Source organism: Gracilinanus agilis, chromosome 4 (genome assembly GCF_016433145.1).
Source record: "Gracilinanus agilis isolate LMUSP501 chromosome 4, AgileGrace, whole genome shotgun sequence".
Taxonomy (NCBI): Eukaryota; Metazoa; Chordata; class Mammalia; order Didelphimorphia; family Didelphidae; genus Gracilinanus; species Gracilinanus agilis.
In genome coordinates this window covers 125395195-125409943 of record NC_058133.1, presented here as the reverse complement: position 1 = coordinate 125409943, position 14749 = coordinate 125395195, and positions in this window count along the sequence as shown.

Here is a 14749-nt window from a genome sequence, read left to right as displayed (position 1 = left end):
AACAAAATAAAGCAATCTGTATCAAAGAGCTGATGGATCAGAAATAGTTACTATAAAAACAATTGTATACAAATTTTATTTTTTACCTCAAACTTGTAAAAGAAATTATTTTTTCTCCTTAGAAGAAAAAAAAGGAGCAAAATAAGGATTGAGTAGTTCTACCTTCTTTACTATCCACTTTTCTCCTTCTTGTTTCCTACCCCTAAAGAATGTTTTTCTCTGTGAGGTGAGAAGGGAATTTATTCCTATCCTGGGAGACAACCTCTACAAAGCCACAGAGATCAGAGATGAAACACTAAATTTGAGGAGAACAGAATGGAGGCCAGTTTGGCTGAAAATGGAAAACTATAAATATCAATATTATAAGACAACATGGTATAAAGAATAGGGTACAAGATGTACAATCAGGAAGATCTGGATTCAGTACTATTTTAGACACAGTAGTTGTATGACCCTGAGCAAGTTATTTAGCTTCTGTGCTTGTTTCCTTATCTGTAAAACAAGAAGGTTGGGCTCCATGGTCTTTTAAGTGTTCTTCTGACTCTAAATCTGTAAATAATAATCCTCCAAGTTTTTACTTTATTCTAGAGGCAATAAGGAGGCAATAATAGTGTAATCAGTTGTGATTCTTTGTTCTATGACATTCCTAGGATTTAAAGAGTTTATATATACATAAATGCAAAATATTTCTAATATACCTAAACATATATGCATGCACATATATGTATTTCTAGACAGCAATCAAATTAACAAATGAAGCTAGCATCTAAACAAAACACCATGACTAGTTTTGTCATCAAAACAATGAAATGCTTCCAACAGTTGCCCTAGTCCTTGAGTAGCAATACCTCCCACAGCTTAGCAGTCAGGCTGCCACAGCTTCAAAGTAAAAGATTGTGCCTCTCCAGATGCCAGGGTCAACTATCAGGATCCTTCAATCCTTTCTCAGAAAGAGGATTAACTGATTCAGCCCACATAGCTAATAAAACAGGCATTTACTAAGTGCCTACAATGTGCTGGACAATATTTAGTCAGAGCTAGTAAAAAGGAATAATTCAGACTATTCACAGTTAATAATAAATCATTTACTCTCAGAAATAGCGAAATATACAGAATAGAGGAGGTTCAGTTATTAATTCAATTGCTCTGGGTCCCAGATGTTTGTGATTCTGCTATATATAGAGGGTTCGAACCAACAGAGAGATTTACACAAAGAGGACAATAGTCAGGGATGACTTTTAGGTGGACTGTGTGGTCTTATGCAACTGGGAAAAGGGATTATGTTGCAAGAAGGATAATAGTTAAGCAATATTTTGTACTATAATGGAACAGTAACTGAACAAGATACTTTTTATACTGTGATACTAACAAGGCAGGAGATGTTGGGGCATAGTGGCACTCATCCCTTTGCCTCTCATATACCAAAAAGATCTTGATTGCCACTTGGCCCTGGACCAAATAAGGTCTGGTTTGGGTGATTCTGTGTGTGAATGGGACTTCTGCTCTCTTGAGTTGATCAAGTGAATTAACTAAATTGTGCATACACCCATACTGGAATTGAATTAGCAAAGATAATCTTATTTAATTACATCTAGGGATAAAGGGATACAGGTTTCAAAGAGAGAGAATCAGACAGATATAGCCACACTTAGGAAAACACAAAAACTAAAATGAATTGGCAAGTCCATGAGGGAAAATGCAGGTTTGGGGGAGGAAGAATTATAATTATTTTGCAAATACTAAAATCATATATATGGGAATTTGAGGATTTAGGGGAAAAAGATATAGCCATTGTTCTCAGACTTCAGGGCATGAAACTAACAATTATTCACTGACCTTTTTCCTTAGACTTTGGGAAAGAAGTAGTTTTCAGTAGATCATAGAGCTGTTAGAAATTGGAATTGATAAAGAGAAAAAAAGAGCACAGAAAAGTTCTAAACACTGTGACAAAAGAATATTTGTATTGGCTGTTTTGAGTTTGAGAGTTGTTTGGTACGGTAAAAGTGGTAAAAGACATATTTAAGTAAGTGAAGAGAAGATTCAGTGAAGTGTCTAAGAAAATGCATGAGGTCAAGCTTAATATGCCTCATCTGTGTTTTGATCTTTGATCCAAGAGAGTGTATACAAGCACAACCCAAGTACTACTCACTCACATAAACATCTTCTATGACAATGTAGAAAAGTAGTAATGAGACACTACTAGTCAAGTCTTCTACTACTAATTTGCAGCAGGCATTTTCTGAGTTCTTCAGGTACTTTGGGAGACGGGGAATAAGGGGCTATAACTTTTTTTTTTTTTTAATTTCCAAGCTTGAATCCAAAGAAGAGCTATGTAAATGTATCTCCCTCCCTTCTTTGCTAATGTTGGGTGGGGAGGGATAGGGGTTTATTAGGACTGGGGAACATTCACATACCATAGGACTTGGTGGATGTACTGGTTAGTTACTGAACTGCTTCCACACACTCTTTTTGAATTGATAAAAAAAAAATCCACTCCTATTATATGAATTATTCTATAAGAGTTGGATAGCAGTGGGCAATGAAGATGATGCAATAAGGGCAAAAACAAGCTAAAATTGGTTGTGTGAATAAAAAATGAATTAAGGTAATTGGGGTGGTGTGGAGAGGTGCACCCTAAACTTGCACACAAAATATGACTAAATATCAGGATATAGAGCTGAAAGCAGCTTTAGATATTTCTAGCCCTTTCCCTTCCTTCTAAAAATAAGTAACAAGGTCCAAAATGGTCCTCTAAGATTACACAAGTTGTATTAGGGGACTCAGCTACATCACTTGGCACATAGTAGGGACTTCATAAATACTTTCCTTGTTCAAAACTGGCCTCAGATACTTCCTAGCTGTGTGACCCTGGGCAAGTCACTTAACCTTCATTGCCTAGCCCTTACCACTTTTCTGCCTTGGAACCAATATACAGTATTGATTCTAAGACAGAAGGTAAGGGCTTAAAATAAATAAATGAATGAATGAGCAAACACAAATAAATAAACAAATGAGCAGATAGATAAATAAAAAATAAATGGGTGAGTGGGTGGATAAATAAATAAATAAGGTTTGACTTGATTTCACACATTTTTAAGTTTTGTGACCTTTGGAATTTCTCTGAATCCTGTCTCATTTCCCACAAAACTGTACTACTCAAATATATAACATGTAGTATCCTTGAGTAAGTCTCTTAACCTCCTTTGGACTCAGTTTCCTAATTTATAAAATGAGATGGCTTTTGAGATTCCTTCTAGTTCTAGGGTTCTGGTCCTATAAACATTTACTTCAGATATTCCACGGCAGAGTGGTCTCAAAACCCATACACAGAGAAGCAATGGCTTTACCAGTCATAAAATTAGGATCCTGTGAGGTGACTAACATTGTTTGTTCTAGATTCTGGTACTGATGAATTTTTCCTTTTTTTTTTTTAAACCCTTAACTTCTGTGTATTGGCTCTTAGGTGGAAGTGTGGTAAGGGTGGACAATGGGGGTCAAGTGACCTGCCCAGGGTCACACAGCTTGGAAGTGTCTGAAGCCGGGATTTGAACCTAGGACCTCCCGTCTCCAGGCCTGGCTCTCAATCCACTGAGCTACCCAGCTGCCTCTACTGATGAATTTTTGAAAGGTTCAAAGGTATCAGAGGGTGGTTTCTTTTTTCTTTTTTTCCCCTTCTTTTGGCATTGCTTAATTGCTTTCTTTTTCGATGAAATAAAGCTTCAGCATAAACTGAAATTTTTCTTTCCATCATCTAGCCTGCTATTAAAAATGCCATTCTCAATGGTGGATCAGATTTGTTGATATATTACTACAGAGCTTCATTGTGAAGGTTCCTTTCAAACTCCTGCCTTCCATGAAATCCAGTTCCAAAGCCAAAATGACTTCACTGTACAAGCCTCTTTGCAAAACATTATATCAGAGAGCCTATAACCGCCTTGGCAAAGCTATCCCATTTATTTTCTCCATCTAATCAGCATCATCTTGCTAGACAAATTCTGAAAGGACTTTTCATTTTCCTTCTTCATTTACTGCATCTTCAAGGATGATCATTATTGTGTCCTGGGATTCCTTTTGACAACTGCAAGGAGAAATAGGAAAGACCTAACATACCACTCTAACCTAAGCTTGGGAACATGATGGAGAAAGTTAAATTTGTGAAGGACTTTGGAAGTCTCTTGACATCATTCTTGGATGGAAAAAAAAATTACAGGAGCGATGAGATCATGAAAGAACATCCTGTCCACAGACAAAATATTGAGGCTCCATTCACAGGAGAAATTGTAAATGGTCTGAGGTTCAGCATCTGGGGAAATGCAGACAAGATGACCTCATTTTGGTCTGTCTGAACAAGTAAAGGGCTCCCTGACCACGCCATCTATCTCAGCCCAGGAGTACTCATAGTTTTGATTCATGTTTGAACCAAGGAAAAAGTACATTCATCCATGTGGGTGTCACAATGGATAGAACACTGGACCTGTATTTAGGAAGACCTGAGTTGAGAGGCACAGATACTTATTTGCTGTGCAATCCTGGGCAGGCAAGTTACTTAACCTTTTTGTCTCAGTTTTTTTTTAAACTGTAGACTAGGGATAATAATAACAATTACCTTGCAGGGTTGTTGGGAGGATCAGATACTTGTAAAGCACTTTGGACAGTGCCTTATACTTAATAGGTGCTATAGAAATGATGCTTATTCCCTTCCCTTCCTCCTACTCCCTTCATAAGGGCTGTTTATTGACTAGTCTAGAACACAGGAAGTATTCTCTTTGCCTTCAGTCATCTCTGCATCTTGCACTCTTGAAAACATACCAGAACCTTTCATTATAGTATCTGCTAGCTGTTGTTATCATGTTTTCTATTAAGGGATGGCTTGCTCAGCTGGATGGCTGGCTGACAACATTATAACACTTTTAGGCAATCTACAGGATTACAAAATTACAACTAAGCAATACAATGAGCCTAGAGTCAGGAAGACCTGAGTTCAAATGTGACCTCAGATACTTACTAGGTATGTGTCTTTAGGCAAGTCCCTTAATCCTTATTTGCCTCAGTTTCATCATCTGTAATATGAGCCTGAGAAGGACATGGGAATCCACTACAGTATTTTTGCCATAAAAATCTCAAATTTGGGGGGTGGGGGAACCCTGGGTAGCTCAGTGGATTGAGAGCCAGGCCTAGAGACAGGAGGTCCTGGGTTCAAATCTGGCCTCAGACACTTCCCAGATGTGTGACCCTGGGGAAGTTACTTGACCCCCATTGCCTACCCTTACCACTCTTCTGCCTAGGAGCTAATACACAATATTGACTCCAAGATGGAAGGTAAGGGTTTTAAAAAAAAAAATCTCGAATGGAGTTATGAAGAGTCAGACATGAGAGAACAACAATAACAACAGAGGCAATGTTAGAGCTCCACAGGAGTTTATTGGAGATTATTCTTTTGATTTTCGGGATTATTTTTGCTTTGGGGGATTATTCTTTGACTTTGAGACCTAGTGCAAGAACCTGTAGTCCAAAGTCAGATAAACCCATGGACTACTTGAATATGCATGCAGGCTTTTATAGTTTTAGCTTGAATGCTGGCCCCTCCATGAAGCTTTTTCTTACTCTTCCAGCTGCTAGGGCCTCCTCCAAAATTTCATTGTATTATTCTTTTTACATATTCATGTGTTTTCCTCTCCATTGAATCCAAGTTCCTTGATAGCAGGGATGTTTATATTTTTACCTTTATATCTTCTGTGACTAGCACAGTGCCAGGCACAGAGTAAAATTCTCTTGATTGATGCCAACATAACTCAGCAAAAGTTGAAGATCTGAATTAATCAGCCTTTACCAACAGTCCCATTCATAATTTAAGCTTCATGGAACATTTCAATAATGGAGTGCTTCTGGTTCATGGTCTGGACCTGGGACTCTGAGACCTTGGTGAGACTGTTCTTAAATCTTTTCTTTGGAATCCCACGTGATGAGTGTAAAGACTGAATCTTCCTGAACTTCTCTTAAGGAACTTCCCTTTCAAAAGAGACTCTGTGACTGAAGCTTTTGCTTCATAGGCCTCCGGAGCCTTCGGGCCATGGCCCTCAGCTCAAGGCTTGTCCTTTTTCCAAATGAGGACTAGTTAGATCTGCTTGGGTTAAGCCAGGGACTTCAGTGAATTATTTAGTTTGTCAGGTTAATTATCTTACCTTATCCTCTCTCTAAATGTTTTAATTTCTCTCTCTCTTCTCATTTGTAAATAAACTTCCATAAAAGTCACTTTGACTTGAGGTTATTCTTTAATTGAGGATTGATAATTATTCAGTTCCCTGGAGACCAAACCTTTTAATATTCACCCAATCAAAACCCCTTTCTACCCCTTACAATAATGAGACACACATTACAGAATCCACCAGTGGATTCTCAGGTAAAGTTTTGTCTACTCTTTTGTATTTTTATTTTTATTTAAACCCTTACCTTCTGTCTTAGAACCAATATGACATATTGGTTCTAAGACAGAAGAGTGGTAAGGGCTAGGCAATGGAGGTTAAGTGACTTGCCCAGGGTCACACAGCTAGGAAATATCTGAGGCCAGATTTGAACCTAGGACCTCTCATCTCTAGGCCTGGCTCTCAATCCACTAAGCCACCTAGTTGCTCCCAAAATTTTGTATACTCTAACAGTCATGTTACCCACAAATCAATCAGTACATAAAACACAGGTGAAATAAGGTAAATATTATATCAAACTACATCTGCCATGAGGTGGGGCTCTCAGCTAGACATATATTGGATGCAAGCCTAAGAAAGGAGCAGCTTCAATAAAAGGACAAACAGAGAGGATGTCCATAATTAAAGCCATACTGAGTTCAGAAACAGAGACAGACTACAGAAGGTATGCAACCGAGACCTGCAATGTATAGTTTTCCTGGACTGCTGCAAGTCTCATCCATTTCATTTGAAATCCCCTGAAGTGGCTTCATCAAAAAAGTATTATACACTTATTACATAATTCACAGAACTGATTTTCTTTTGACTGCCCAAACTTGTAGCTTAATGATTGGTTTTTGTATTACTATAGAAAGGACTTGATATTGTCACAGAATATTAACATAAGATCCTGGAAGTATTATGCTGTTTTATTGGTTTGAACATGACGTCCCTTTATGTATTATGAATTTGAATTTTTTATAGTAAGAATCCTAAAAATTGGACAACCTATAGATTTAGAAAGAGAAGGGACTTTAAGGCTATCTAGACTAACTCTCTCATTTAGCTTTAATTGATATGGCCAGCACACACACACACACACACACACACACACACAGTCATACCTTCTGGTCAAATCTACCTCCTTGTTGTTTCTCAGGGTAACTAAAAGTCAGCAAGATTCATCTCCCTGAGTTCAAATCTGGCCTCAGTCACTTACTGGCTACATGACCCTGGGCAAATCATTTAACCTTGTTGGCCTCAGTTTCCTCATCTGCAAAATGAGTTGGAGAAGGAAATGGCAAACCACTCTAGTATCTTTGTCAAGAAAACCCCAAATAGGATCAGGAAGAGTCAGACATGCCTGAAATGATTGAACACCACCAACAACAAAATGATCCCTCATGTATACCACTCCATGTTTCTTCTCTATTTTTATACAATTTGCCACCACCCCCGTAGCCTATAAGGTACTCCTTCCTCACCTCTGTCACATAAGAATTCCTATTTTTTTTTGTAGTTCAACTCAAATGGTGCCTGCTTCAGGAAGCTTATTCTTTTCTCCCAGTTGCAAGTACATTACCCCAATAATTAGTTTGTGTCGATTATGATAACAGAATCCCCACTGACCCCTCTCTCTTTTCCACTAAGGTTCTCTAAACTCTTGGATAATGTGTACTGAGCTGGATTTGGCATTAATGGAGTCTGTGCTCTTGTAGAGAAAGGTCTGTCTCTTCTTAAACTGTGTGGCTTTATGCTTTCCACTCCAGATTACTAGGGAGAATCACTTCAAGTGTAGGCTTGGCTCATCTCTAGGGTATTACTATTAGTTATTAGCCAGCACTTGTCTAGTACCCTACGGTCTGCAAAGTACTTCACTAAGATCTTATTTGATCTTCACAACTCCAATAGGCAGGAGTTACTATTATTACCATTTTAAGATAAGAAAACTGAGGCAAATCAGGATTTAATAACTAGCCCAGAGTCACAGAGGTAGGATATGTCTATCAAGATTTGAATTCAGGTCTGCTGACTTCAGGCCCAGGGCTCCATCCACTTTGTCACCTTGCTGCATATTTTTTTCATTAGCATGTGTACTACATGGTGTGCAGAGACCAAACTTTTGCTTTTTTTTTTTTTTTGTGCCCCTAGCACTTAGCACAGTGCCTGACACAAAGTTAGAGCTTCATAATTTCTGAAGATTGATTGACAGACTGACTGACAACCATCAAGTCCCTCTTTATTCCCTCCATACAAAAGAAATACTTAAAACATAAAAGATTCAAAAACATTCTTTGACAAATGCTTAAATATAATGTGACAACTTATAGCTCTTATTATACTCCCTTGAGAGATTATTACCTAAGATATCAAAGCATGAAATAATTTCTAAGACTAGAAAATAAGCATTTCACCTTCATCTCAGTTCTGTACTGTCTGAGGAAGTTCCTTCAAAGTAGATGTTTTCTGATAAGCCAGACCAAGGATTTCACTCCTCCTCTTGTCATTGGGACTATCTTCTCTAAAAAGAAATGCAGTAATTGCAGGGGACTCCTCCCCCAATGTAGCTGGAACCCAGAAACTCCCAAACACCTAAGGTAATTGCTCCTGAAAAGGGCATCTCTCAGATCACTATTGAAGCATGTGTGCTCCAAGAAAGAAACATAAGATAGAAGAAGCAGCCAGAGTCCAGGCTCCCAACTCAGGCTTGCAAAGATGTAATATGTATTTGAAACCAATGAAACTGCTAGGGAAGGCAGCTAGACCTCATTCCTCCCAGGAAGTTGGAGAAAGAGAGAGTTAAATGCCATGAATCAAGTTGCAGACGGAGGAAGGGAGACAGGACCAGAAAACCCAGTCACTCCCTTCAAATTGGCACAGCACCTCAACTGGTCATCAGCAGCCCACCATGGATTTACTGAATTATCCCAAAGCACCAAGTTCTTCAGTACTGAACCAGGGGGTCAGCTGGGTAGCTCAGTGGATTGAGAGTCAGGCCTAGAGGCAGGAGGTCCTGGGTTCAAATCTGGCATCAGACACTTCCCAGCTGTGTAACTCTGGGCAAGTCACTTAACCCCCATTGCCTAGCCCATACCACTCTTCTGCCTTGGAGCCAAAACACAGTGTTGACTCCAAGACAGAAGGTAAGTGTTTAATTAAAAAAAGATACTTAACCAGGACACACAGGACTGACCAGAAGTGTCCTAAGGTCTAACAGATCAGGGGAGCTCTTTTATTTGCTCCTATCACACACACACACACACACACACACACACACACACACACACACACACACACAAATATTTGTATAGATATATATGCTTATTTACATGTACACACTAACTAATTAACTAACTAACTAACTAACTAACTAACTATATATACTTACGCTTGATATAAAGATATAATACAAACTTGTTGGGAATAGACACCACTTTGTTTTTCTATCTCCAGGACGTTGTAACTGCTTCATATCTCCTGTCTTGCTTGTAGTTGCTTCACCAGAAGTGACTCAAGGTCCAACAGGTCAGAAAAGTCTATTATTTGCTCCCATAATACACAGACACACACAGACACAGACACAGACACAGACACATACACACACACACACACACACACACACACAAGTATGTATATATAAAAATATATATGTATATACATTATATATAACATTTAATTTTGTGAAAAGGGAATTACCCTCCCTTTGTTTTCTTTAATGTAGTCAATCAGCAACCTTTGATGTTATCAGTCAGTAACTTGAAGATCCTTTACCATTGATGTGCAAGTACAGGCACACCCTCAGAGATAGGAAATTGATCCCATAGGCATTGCTCCCCTGGGTGGTGCCAGGCAAATTAAGGAACTATGATTGGTTCTGATGTGACATGGGAGAAAATGACTTATAAAGGCATTTTCAAGGGCTAAACACACATTCTTGCACTGGTGGCACTCTTGCTGGAGACACTATTGCAATGGGACTCTTGCTGAAGAGACTCTCCAGAACTTCTGACTGGAGATAGGATCTGAAGGAACCTTTGGCGGAGGTGAACTTCATTCCATCAGAAAGCAATTAGGGTATTTAGCCAAACTGCTCCCTACCTCTTTCCTACATTTCCCTTCTCTTTATTGTCTCTACTTTGATTGAACTAAATTGTTAAAGCTACTAACAGACTCATAATTTAATTTTAATTATTACAATTTGGTTACCTTTTAATGATTACAATTTTCCATATTCGTGTTATTTGTCCTCATAGAATGTAAATTCCTTGAGGGCAGAGACCATGTGGTTTTTGTATCCCCAGCACCTACCATAGTGACAGGCATAGAATGCATGCTTCACAAGTTCTCCTCAAATGAATAAATGAACAAATGACAGAGCCAAGTTTTGAATCCAAATCACTTGACTCCAAATCCAGTGTTTCTTCTCCTGTACCATAAAGATCGTTACTAAGATTATCCCTATAAATATCCTAGGGGTCACTGACTAAGACTGGTTTGAATTTCATTTATTTCCAACACAAAACTATGGTTAATACCTACATCTGAAAAACTGCATAGTTCTGTTCAGTGCACTGCAAGAAAGATCTCCTGGAATTGGAAAAGGTCCAGAAAAGTCCAGAAAATGATTAGGACATTGGAGAAACAAAGATGAAAGGCTAGGGGATCTGATGGAAATTTATAAAATCTTGAAGAACATTGCTATAATAACCATGAAATTGTTCAATTTTTGAAGTATGGAGAGGGTAAATTTAGGAAAAATAAAGGCAAATACATAGCTGATAGCAAACATATGGAACCCATTGGACCAAGGCACAGGCTGAAAAGAAATAATTCCAAAAATAAAGTTTAGATTAGTTAATGGATGATAGATTTGTTGATGGGTTTTTAGGGAGATAGAGATCTTAAGGGACTCTAATTTTCTGAAAGCCTGAAGTCAAAGGATACTTTTGGATTTGATTCAAATATTTCTTCCTAGAGCCATGAAGATGTACTGTAGTCCTTGCTTATTTATTCTCCAGCACTTTCAAATGTTTTTGGGTGCTAGAGACCTTTCTGGGCAAGGATCATTCAGCTAGCGTCTTTAAAATATATTCATGTTGCAGACTTTGTTACCACAATAATTTAAATATGTTGCTTACTGCCAAAATTAACTCACTGCTTCACTTTTCCCACACTGATTCATTTAATTAAGTTTTCCAATTAATCATCTCTGAGTATTACACCATGTCCAGAAGTCCATATTAATAAAACTTCTGCTTACTTTTAAGGACTTGGTGGCAAGTTTGATTTCAGGGCATTGATCCATATGGTCCTTCCTACCTCAGATGAATTAAGTTGGGGAGGAAGTGAGTACCATCTGTTTCTGAACATTCCTTTCATTATTGTATGGTGGGAAGGATTCTAGGATCTCATTGTTAAGGTAAATTAAAGGAAAATGATTAGCTGGCCTTCTACCTTATTAATGAGAAAACTGATAATGAAGGAAAAGATCTCTTTTGGGTCTAAATACCCAACAGACATAAAAAGGGAGCTGCTTGTCCTATATTGAGTCACAGAAAGAGGGGAGTCTGGGTTGATGTCAGTATCTCATCTAGTCTAAATGAAATAAAAGAATTAAAAAGATATTTCAACAGTGTCCTTTATGATGCGATATCTTCATTAAAAAAAAAAAAAGATGTTGGGAAGATAGAGGGAAAACAAAAGTAGCAAATAATTGGCCATGCTAATAGATTTTTAAAAGACTTCCAAGTGTTCAATCAGCCACTTTGGAGAATTAACTTTCCATGACTGGGGCATGAAATTTTCTACTTCGAGGAAGGAACAAATTGTAAGAGGAAAAATAGCTATGGCCCTGATTGTCTGAAAATTTATCTCTTAATTCACTAGTTTTAAAAAACTGCAGGAGAAATTGGAGAGCAGTATGGCAAAAATTAGGTATAGATCTCACACACTGAATACTAAGATAAGGCCAAAATGGGTATATGATTTAGACATAAAGGGAAATATTATAAGTTTGGGGAACATAGAATAGTTTACCCATCAGATATATGGAGAAGGGAAGAATTTATGTCCAAATAAGAGATAGAGAACATTACTAGATGTAAAATAAATAATTTTGATTAAATTAAATTTAAAAGTATTTTATATTGTCTAGGGTGATTTTTTTTAATGTTTTTTTTCTTGTTTTTTTTTTAAACCCTTAACTTCTGTGTATTGGCTCCTTGGTGAAGAGTGGTAAGGGTGGGCAATGGGGATCAAATGACTTGCCCAGGGTCACACAGCTGGGAAGGGTCTGAGGCCAGATTTGAACCTAGGACCTCCTGTCTCTAGGCCTGACACTCAGTCCACTGAGCTACCCAGCTGCCCCTGTCTAGGGTGATTTTAAATGGTGTTTCTCTTTCTATCTCTTGCTGTTGTGATGTGTTGGAAATATATTGAAATGCTGATGATTTATGTGCATTTATTTTCTATCCTGCAATGTTGCTAAAGTTGTTGATTATTTCTACTAGCTTTTTAGTTGATTCTCTAGGATTTTTTAAGTAGACCATTATATCATCTGCAAAAAATGATAGCTTAGTCTCCTCATTGTCTATTTTAATACCCTCAATTTCTTTTTCTTCTCTTATTGCTATTACTAGTGTTTCTAGTACAATGTTAAATAATAGAAGTGATAATGGGCATCCTTGTTTCACACCTGATCTCATTGAAAAGGCTTCTAATTTATTCCCATTGCAAATGATGCTTGCTGATATATACTGTTTATTATTTTTAGGAAAGGTCCTTCTATTCCTATACTTTCTAGTGTTTTCAGTAGGAATGGGTGTTGCATTTTGTCAAAGGCTTTTTCAGCATCTATTGAGATAATCATGTGGTTTTTGTTGGTTTTCTTGTTGATATGGTCATTTATGTGCATGGTTTTCCTAATGTTGAACCATCCTTGCATTCCTGGTATAAATCCTACCTGATCATGATGAATAACCCTCTTGATCATTTGCTGGAATCTTTTTGCTAGTATTCTATTTAAGATTTTTGCATCTATGTTGATTAAGGAGATTGGTTTGTAATTTTCTTTCTCTGTTTTTGATCTACCTTGCTTTGGAATCAGTACCATATTTATGTCATAAAAGAAGTTTGGTAAGACTCCTTCTTTGCTTATTATATCAAATAATTTCTATAGTATTTGGATTAATTGTTCTTTGAATGTTTGATAGAATTCACTTGTGAATCCATTAGGCCCTGGTGATTTTTTCTTAGGGAGTTCTTAAATGGCCTGTTCAATTTCTTTTTCTGATATTGGATTATTTAAGTATTCTATTTCTTCTGCTGTTAATCTAGGCAATTTATATTTTTGCAAATATTCATCCATATCACCTAGATTGCTAAATTTATTGCCATATAATTGGGCAAAATAGTTTTTAATGATTGCCTTAATATCCTCTTCATTAGAGGTGAGGTCTCCCTTTTCATCTTTGATACTATTAATTTGGTTTTCTTCTTTCCTTTTTTTAATTAGATTAACCAGTACTTTGTCTATTTTATCTGTTTTTTTCAAAATACCAGCTTCTAGTCTTATTTATTAATTCAATAGGTCTTTTAAATGTAAAATAAATAATTTTGATTGTATTAAATTAAAAAGCTTTTGTACAAGCAAAAACAATGCAACCAAAATCAGAAGGGAAACAACAAATTGGGAAAAAATCTTTATAACAAAAAATTCTGACAGAGGTCTAATTACTCAAATATACAAGTTGCTAAATCAATTGTATAAAAAATCAAGCCATTCCCTAATTGACAAATGGGCAAGGGACATGAATAGGCAATTTTTACATAAAGAAATCAAAAGTATCAATAAGCACATGAGAAAGTGTTTTAAATCTCTAATAATTAGAGAAATGCAAATGAAAACAACTCTGAGGTACCACCTCACACCTAGAAGATTGGCTAAAATGATAGCAGGGGAGAGTCATGAATGTTGGAGGGGATGTGGCAAAATTGGGACATTAATGCATTGCTGGTGGAGTTGTGAACTAATCCAACCATTCTGGCTGGCAATTTGGAATTATGTCCAAAGAGCAATAAAAGAATGCCTGCCCTTTGATCCAGCCATGCCATTGCTGAGATTGTACCCCAAAGAGATCATAGATAAACAGACTTACACAAAAATATTTATAGCTACACTTTTTGTGGTGGCAAAAAACTGGAAAGCAAGGGTATGCCCTTCAATTGGGGAATGGCTGAACAAATTGTGGTATATGTTGGTGATGGAATACTATTGTGCTCAAAGGAATAATAAACTGGAAGAATGCCATGTGAACTGGAAAGACCTCCAGGAATTGATGCAGAGTGAAAGGAGCAGAGCCAGAAGAACATTGTACACAGAGACCAATACACTGTGGTAAAATCAAATGTAATGGACGTATATACTAGCAGCAATGCAATGACCCAAGATAATTCTGAGGGATTTATGGAAAAGAACGCTACCCACATTCAGAAGAAGAATTTAAGGAGTGGAAACACAGAAGAAAAGCAACTGCTTGAACATTTGGGTTGATGAAGACGTGATTGGG